Below are 7,229 nucleotides of genomic sequence, written 5' to 3' on the forward strand. Positions count from 1 at the left end.
AAGCTATTTCATTAATGCGCTGCCAGCATTATCTGCCAAGCTATTACAACAAACTTCAAGTCAATAGAAACCAGTGATTCTGCGTTCTCTAACTTTTTTTCTGTATTTCTCTAGGGTTCTTGGTTGAAGCTGGTCTAAGGGCATAGGCAGAAAAAGGTTCTTTGGGTAAAAGTGGTATCTTTTATGAGACCAGCTAAATAGTTGGAAAATAAATTGTTCTTTGCAAGCTATTGGGCACAAACACCTGTGTCTGAAGAAGGGGGTTTGTACCCAAAAGCTTGCAAAGAACAATTTTTTCCAATTATTTAGTTTATTTTATAAAAGATACCACATTTACCTAAAGAATCTCATCTGCCTTCTGAATTTCTCAGCGCTCACTGTGGATGAGGGCAGAGAAGGCCTCTTCTCTACTGTGTGCAAGGGATGCATGAAATGCCACCCTCCTACAATTGTAAAAGTCCCCATAGATAGAAAAATCAACCTATTTTCTATTATTTTCTACCTATGGGGACTTTTACCATCTTTAAATTTGCCCTCAGTCTGAAGAAGGATGTGTGCGCCCAAAAGCTTGCAAAGAAAAGATTAAAAAAACCAATTTTTTTTGCGATTTCTTAGTTGGTCTAATAAAAGGTATCACCTCTGAACCAAGAGTTTGAGTTTTGCATTTTATTTTGTCTCAGACCAACACAGCTCCCAAATACAACCCTCCTACCATTGCATTTGCATTCATTGTTCCTGGCAGCAAATGTGTGTGTTCAGCAGTGGCTTAGCAGCAAACACAGCCACTGCGTACAGGGCAGCGGTGGCTCCTGCCAAGCTGATGGCAGCAGTGCGTCCAGTTGATGCTTTTACACCCCTCCCAAAAAGAGCGTGACTGGGTACCAGGTACCCTGGTGGGGTTGAAACCGGACATTAGAAAACAGCCCCAAAGAATCAGCGTCGCACCCAAAAGTTTCACCTCAACCTGTTGCTAAAGGCAGAACCATCCCATTTGGTTCTTCCTGGAAACTCAAAGGGAACATAATCCGGGGGCACGGGGAGCACCGACACGTTCATTAATAAGCATTACTTACGGCGCATTAAGGCGAGTGCTTGCTTAACCAAGCACTAATTCAATGCATGGGAATTTGTGCTTGCTGCTGGGCATGGTTTTTTGGTGTAGCCTAACCCCACTGCGCAGCAGCGTATTTGCGTGGGGTTTGCCCTGTACGTTACTGCAGTGTTATTAGTAAGTGTCTCATGGAGATGCACCCATTGACTGGGTCGCACCACCAGTGCCCAGTGTCTCGGTGCTCGTCTTGTAGCTGCCCCAAGCGATCAGTGATGTGCCCTTACTGCCCCCTTTTATAGCTTTACTTGGCGGGGTTTGGCCCGCTGTCCCGAGGGGCCTGTGTCACATCACTTATCTTGGAAGGGACAGTGGCCTGGGTCCCACCCCGCGGGCCTTGCTCCTCTCCAACATTTCAGGTTTAGGAAGGCCGGATTCAGAAACCGGTGCATAATAAACCCCCATTTGCCATTCGTATCAATCCCCTCCTCAATAACAACCCCCTACTGGCTTTCTTTGCATCATGAAGCACGATTTTCTCATTTTTTTTGCAAGTCTACCAGTCCCAACCTGAAGCGGGGGTTGCAAGGAGGACGAAGCTGGGCTGTTCTCAGCGGCACAACGCGGAGCAATGGGCTCAAGCTGCAAGAAGGGAGGTTGAGTTTGGGGATTAGGGACAATGCTCCTCCCTAGGAGGGGGGTTGCGCTGGGGCTGGTCCTGGTGCGGTCCCTTCCCACCCGGGTGTCCTAGCTAGCATGCTAGGTGAGAAGCCCCAGCCCGTGCAAAGCCCGTCTCCCGGCCCCGCTCCTACCTTCCCGGCTGCGGGTGCGGGCGCTGCACCGCGGAGGAAGAGGCGGGACAGGAAAAGCGCCGCGGCCGCTTGCCTCGCTCCTCCCCCGGGCACCGCGGGGCTGCGGGGCAATGGGTTGCGGCTGCAGCACGGGAAACTGAGGCCGGAGCCCCGGAGGAGCGGCGCGGCGCGGCGCGGCGTGGGGGATGCTCGGGCTCGCTTGGAGGAGGAGCAGGGGGCTGACGCCGGCACCACCCTGCTCCGCGGAGGCCTCTTCCAGATGGCTGCTGTGCGCTCAGCTCTGGGGGGCGTCTTTTCCCCTCCCCAGGGCAGGGATGTGGGGCTGGCACTGCTTCCCCCACCGGCCCTGGGCTGGGGGCTAGCAGCAGAGACCCTCCCTATGTGCCCCGGCAGACCCAGAGATGCCCGGCGGTGCGGGGTGCTGGAGCCAACGCTTTGCAGCGCTGCATTGTTTCTAAAAACAGGTGAGGCATGGCTCGGCCACCTAACCCATCTAGGAGGCTACCAGCTGGAGTCTGTCCAGGACCGGTGCCCCCAGTGCCCCTGGTCTCCCCTGTGTCCGGCGTGGCCTGCATCTCCCCCCCACTTGGCCTGGGAAAGGATGGAGCTGAGGGGCTCCCTGGTGCCAGCCGTGGGGAAAGGGGGGCTGTGCTACCCCTGGCCTGAAGCCACCTTTCCCTGCCAGTCTCCCTCTTGGGGGGCTGGCAGGGCCAGGGCCAGGGCGGAGCTGCAGCAGGACGTGATGCTGCCTCGAAATCCAGCCAGTTCCTTCCGTTCTCCCTCCCCTAGCTGCACACCAGGCCTGGCGGGAGGAGGAGCGAGCGGGATGCAGGTCGGGCATTGGCAGGGCTTGGGGGACAGGGGGGCCTGTGCCCACTGCACATGCATATGTTAGCGGCGATGCCCCTGCCTGCTTCTGGGTCAGACACTCCCTGCAGGAGCTGCACCCGCTTGTGCTGGGGCTGAGCCCAGGGGCCTGCTTCCTGCAGCATTATGGGAGCTGGGCTGGGGGGTCATGCAAGTGCTGTAGGCAGCGGGTAGAAGAAAAGGGATGGATAGTTATGTCAAGGCAGGGGAGTGGGACACAACCGCAGCACCCCTCTGGGCATGGAGCTGGGGCACTGTGGTATAGTCCCGGCTCTTCCATCCCCTGATAAAATCATTATGTTTCATGCAGGAGCAAGTTGGCATAGGGCCCCAAGCTGGGTCCTCTGGCAGAGGAGATGGCTGCTGAGCTGAGGTCAATGCCTGCTTGGGGTCTCCCATTTCCAGACCGGCTGCAGCCTTCGGTGATGATGGTGGAGCAGGACACAAATGGCCCTGACTGCAACGTGGGAGCTGAAGTAGCAAAAAAAGTCCCTTGTGTCATCACAGCTGGGACTGGCAGGGAGCTCCCAAGACAGGCTGCCTCATAACCTTTTCCACCTCAGATGATGGACCCTCTCCTGGTGCTTGTTACTCTAGCCATCGTGGCTTCACTCAGCTCAGCTCCCCACTTCTTCCAGTTCAGGGCTGGGGTTACTGGGGATGCTATGGGGCACTGCCCTCTGAAGGGTAAAATCCTTCAGGTTCACTTTGATCAGCAGATCTTTGGGTAATGGGAGTCTCAAGCAATTGAGAAACTAAAAGGGAGCAGCTACTGGTCGAGTGCAATAGTCCCCTCTAAGCTGGAGTCTGACATGGCTGTGAACACATGTGAAAATGAGGATTTGGCCTTACCAGCATGGTCCAAGCTGGATTTTCCCACATTCTCAGTTACTTACTAGGACCATGGCAAGGCCAGTGTAAATGGTGCACTGGCACCAGAAGCCCATACTCACATATGGAAGTAACGTTTTGTCACAACAGCAAACCTGCCAATTTAATCCTAAAACAACAAGAAGGCAGGGACTTGGTTTGATGTAGAGCTGTTGTAGGAAGTTTGTGATGCTTTGCATACAGGGAAGTCTCTTACCAGGCATCTTTTCAATGCATCATGTTGACAAGTAGCACACCCAGTTTCACTCCCCCTGTGCATGACTGTATGCAGTGTGCAAGGGCATGGAGTATGTAGCTGCTACTGGAAGAAAGAAAGAAAAGCACCACTGACCCAATTTTCCCCAGTGGGCGAGCATAGGTAGAAGTTGTGCAGACTTTGTCCTAGCCTCATGCCTGGTGCCCTGCCACCACAGAGCTCCAGGGAGACAAAGGGCTGGTTTGTTCTTGCCTAGCTTTGCCAATGGCAAGGAGACATGGTACATCTCCACCCTAGGTCCTCCTCTGGGACCTGGGCTCACCCCTGTCTGATGCTTCTCTACTCAAGATGTGGGTCAGCAAGCACCTTTAAGGGATAGGTAACCAGCCACCTTTGTCCCCTTCCATACATCAGACTAACCTAGAGACCTTGCCCTGCCCCATCTGGCTACAGGAGCCAGCCCAGTTCAGCTGTGTGGGATGCACAGCGTCTCTTTCTCACATCTTTGCAGCAGCTCTGGGCACAGGGAGGCGATGGAGCTGGTAACGGCCCCCAGACACAGGCCACACCACAGGAGCTATGCTAGCTAGAGGCTGGGGCAGGCTGAAGCGCCTTGCTACTGAAGGTGGCAAGCCTAGGAGCACTGGCTGGGCAGCAAAGAGAGCCACTTGCAGATGGCCAGGCTCAGACACCACTCAGTCTTCCCCTCCAGGCATCTCTGCTCCTCCAACAGGTCACCCCATGAATGGGTACCATCCCCACAAGCAGCTCCTCCTCAGGGGTGCTCCAAATCCTTGGATCCTCCAGTGCTCAATAGGAAGGGGACTAGTTTTCCGGCACCCGGAAGTGGGGAAGGCTGGGCTACCCAGACTTCAGTGTAGCCCCATATCCTCATTTTTTACTTCACCTGTATTTCTTGCTACGGAGAGGTACTGCTCTCTCGCATAGAGAGCTACACCTCTCTGGAGGCTGATGTTGGCTCCAAAGATAAGCTGCTTGAAATCCTCTGGGCCAAGCCAGAGGGACGTAAGCATGGGCATTTATTGCAAGCCACCACACCAAGGGGAGGAGCTGGATCCGAGTGAATTCAGTTACCCAGACAGACTGGGAGGAACACACTGCTAGGTCGGACTGGTCATTTAGCTTCTTAACACTGAAGAAGGAGCTCTTCCTGCCCCAGGCAGTGCAAGGGCCAGCCAGAGGTACCGCTCTCCTAGACTTGGCCAACAGAAGTGACCTGGTGCGTGGCTTGAACACTGCTGTCGCCCAGGCTACCTTCAACCATGAGTTCAACCAGGTTCACTGTCTGCCTCAAGGTTAAAACAGATCAACCAACAGGACTGAAGTCCTGGACTTCAAAAATGCTAATTTCAACAGGCTCAGGCCTACCCTGGAGGTTTTCAAGAGGATACTAGACAGTCGTCTCGCTGGGGTCACCTACCCCCAGTCATCTTCCTACCTAGAAGAGGAAGGGCTGGACCTGCTGATCTGCAGAGTCCCTTCCAGCCCCTTACCATCTCTGGATCTACCCATGTCCCATGCCTTGCTGATGTTTCTAGGCCTAGCATCTATATTCTCACATCCAGCAATTCTCTATTGTCACATCTGGTCTTTACCTATTATCATATCCATATTATCACAACTCAGTGATTCTGCTCCTCACTAGGGTCACTCATCTTTGTCACCCTCAACTGGGCCACTTACATTCACCAGGGAGGTAGCTGGCCTGGTATCTCTTGGGGACTCCCACCAGCCAACCCTTCCCCAGCAGGATGCAATTTCCAATCATAGACAGGACCAGGAGCCTCCAAACCATCCCCAGAGATCCTACCCTTACCTCCAAGGTGCTCCAGGAGCAGCTCAACCAGATGTTACCTCCTTACCAGCTGAACTCAGACTATTACTTCTGCAGCTGAGGGCCTGGTTAAAAGGCAGATGACTCCACCCCCTCAGCCAATCCCAGGGTCCTCCTAGGGTCATGTGCTAGCCTTGATGAGGCTAGCACCCACCTGCGGGCTGCCCCACTGCTAACTAGAAACCTTAAAGTGGCAGGCACTGCATGTGCCCTGCCACACCGTACCTGCTCAGTGCTGACATACATGATAGACAGATACCATGTTTCTTCATGTGATGTTTCACTTTTCTTGATATCTTGAAATAGTACTTACCAAGCTTTGTTCTGTTTGGGTGTAGTGTCATTTTGCTCACGTTTTGTACTCAAGGTAGTCCCATATTATATCATACAAAAAACCCCCGCAAATAATACATTAAAAACTATGTTACTCAGTAGCACATGGTGGGGGCTCTGCACATGACCTGCACCAGGCATTAAAATACCTGATTCCAGTTCTGCTTGGGGAGAGAAGCAGCTATTTCCCCTTTCTATCTGGAGCAAGTGATGCTAGCTGCCCACCACTCAGGGCCTGATTCTTTTCCACCTAATAGGGATCTGTGTGGATTTGCCTGCCTATATGTGCCGCTTTCCCCTCCTGCTCAAATCCCTGAAAAAACACATTGGTACATTTACTTTTCAAACATAGCATCCTCTTTGTCTGAAGACTAAGGAGTCAATGCTCCTAAGGGGAAAGGCCTGGAAGAAGCAACTCAACTCTGGGAAAGGGTAAGAGAGCCACAGGACAGCTACAAGGGGTGAGAAAGGGTCCAACTGCAAAACAGATCCAATGTATGTGCACAAAAATAAAAATGTACTTTGGGGCCTTTTGCTTTAGCTGCTATTCTGCAGCTTGTCCTAGGCCTCTTGAAAATGGCCAAGGCTGGCAACAGAGAGCGATCTTGTCCTTCTAGTTGGAGGTGGCCACAGAAGGAGGGAGAGGGATGGGAACTGTGCACTGCATGTTTGGAAAGTGCCTGTTGTGCCCTGAATTTCCAAGTGGCAGAGTTGTGTGTGCAGTAGTGAACGCCTGTCAAAGGAACTGATACCCTAACCATGGAGGATGGTGCCAGGGAGCACGGTGACAGACCAGGGAAGCTCACCTGTATCCCCAGAAGGCCTGAATTCAAAGCCTGGCTATTGAAGACTGCTGTCCGTCCACTCCGCTGGAAATGGGACCCTGGCCATTTTCAAGAGGCCTAGGACAAGCTGCAGAATAGCAGCTAAAGCAAAAGGCCCCAAAGCCTGTTTCTGAGTTCTCCCAACCTTTGCAGATGTGACAACCAGCTTGGCCAGCAAAATAAAAGCAGCAATCAAGATGCCAGCCAGACCAGTACGAGCCAATTAAATAGAGAACAAGGCTTGAAAGGAGATAATATGCAAGAAGATAGCTAAATCAGATCATCTAAACACACTGTATCATAGCTCCAGCTGAAACGTACTGAATAGTAATGATTAAAGAAACAAACTGTTTTAGACATAGTTTTGCTATACGGGATATATATATATTTTTGTTCAGTTTAT

At 52.5% G+C, this 7,229-nt stretch overlaps 1 protein-coding gene and 1 long non-coding RNA gene across 5 annotated transcripts in view; one reads left to right on the plus strand and one right to left on the minus strand.

Annotated features, from left to right (window-relative positions):
- LOC102575310 (uncharacterized) overlaps positions 1-1,944 on the minus strand; it is a 44,965-nt gene extending 43,021 nt beyond the window's left edge. For 3 of the 4 annotated variants that reach the window (XM_059731397.1, XM_059731395.1, XM_019496304.2), the window contains exon 1: positions 1,861-1,944. The gene's annotated coding sequence lies outside the window, so the exon portion shown is untranslated. The remainder of the gene's footprint in view (positions 1-1,860) is intronic. The other variant, XM_019496307.2, reaches the window with a different exon arrangement.
- A 290-nt stretch (positions 1,945-2,234) lies between these two features.
- On the plus strand, positions 2,235-7,187 carry LOC109285395 (uncharacterized). Its single transcript, XR_002093135.2, has 2 exons — positions 2,235-2,324; positions 3,038-7,187. It is a non-coding gene; the product is annotated as an uncharacterized LOC109285395 (long non-coding RNA).
- The last annotated feature ends 42 nt before the right edge of the window (positions 7,188-7,229 follow it).

Source organism: Alligator mississippiensis, chromosome 7, assembly GCF_030867095.1.
Source record: "Alligator mississippiensis isolate rAllMis1 chromosome 7, rAllMis1, whole genome shotgun sequence".
NCBI classification, from domain to species: domain Eukaryota; kingdom Metazoa; phylum Chordata; order Crocodylia; family Alligatoridae; genus Alligator; species Alligator mississippiensis.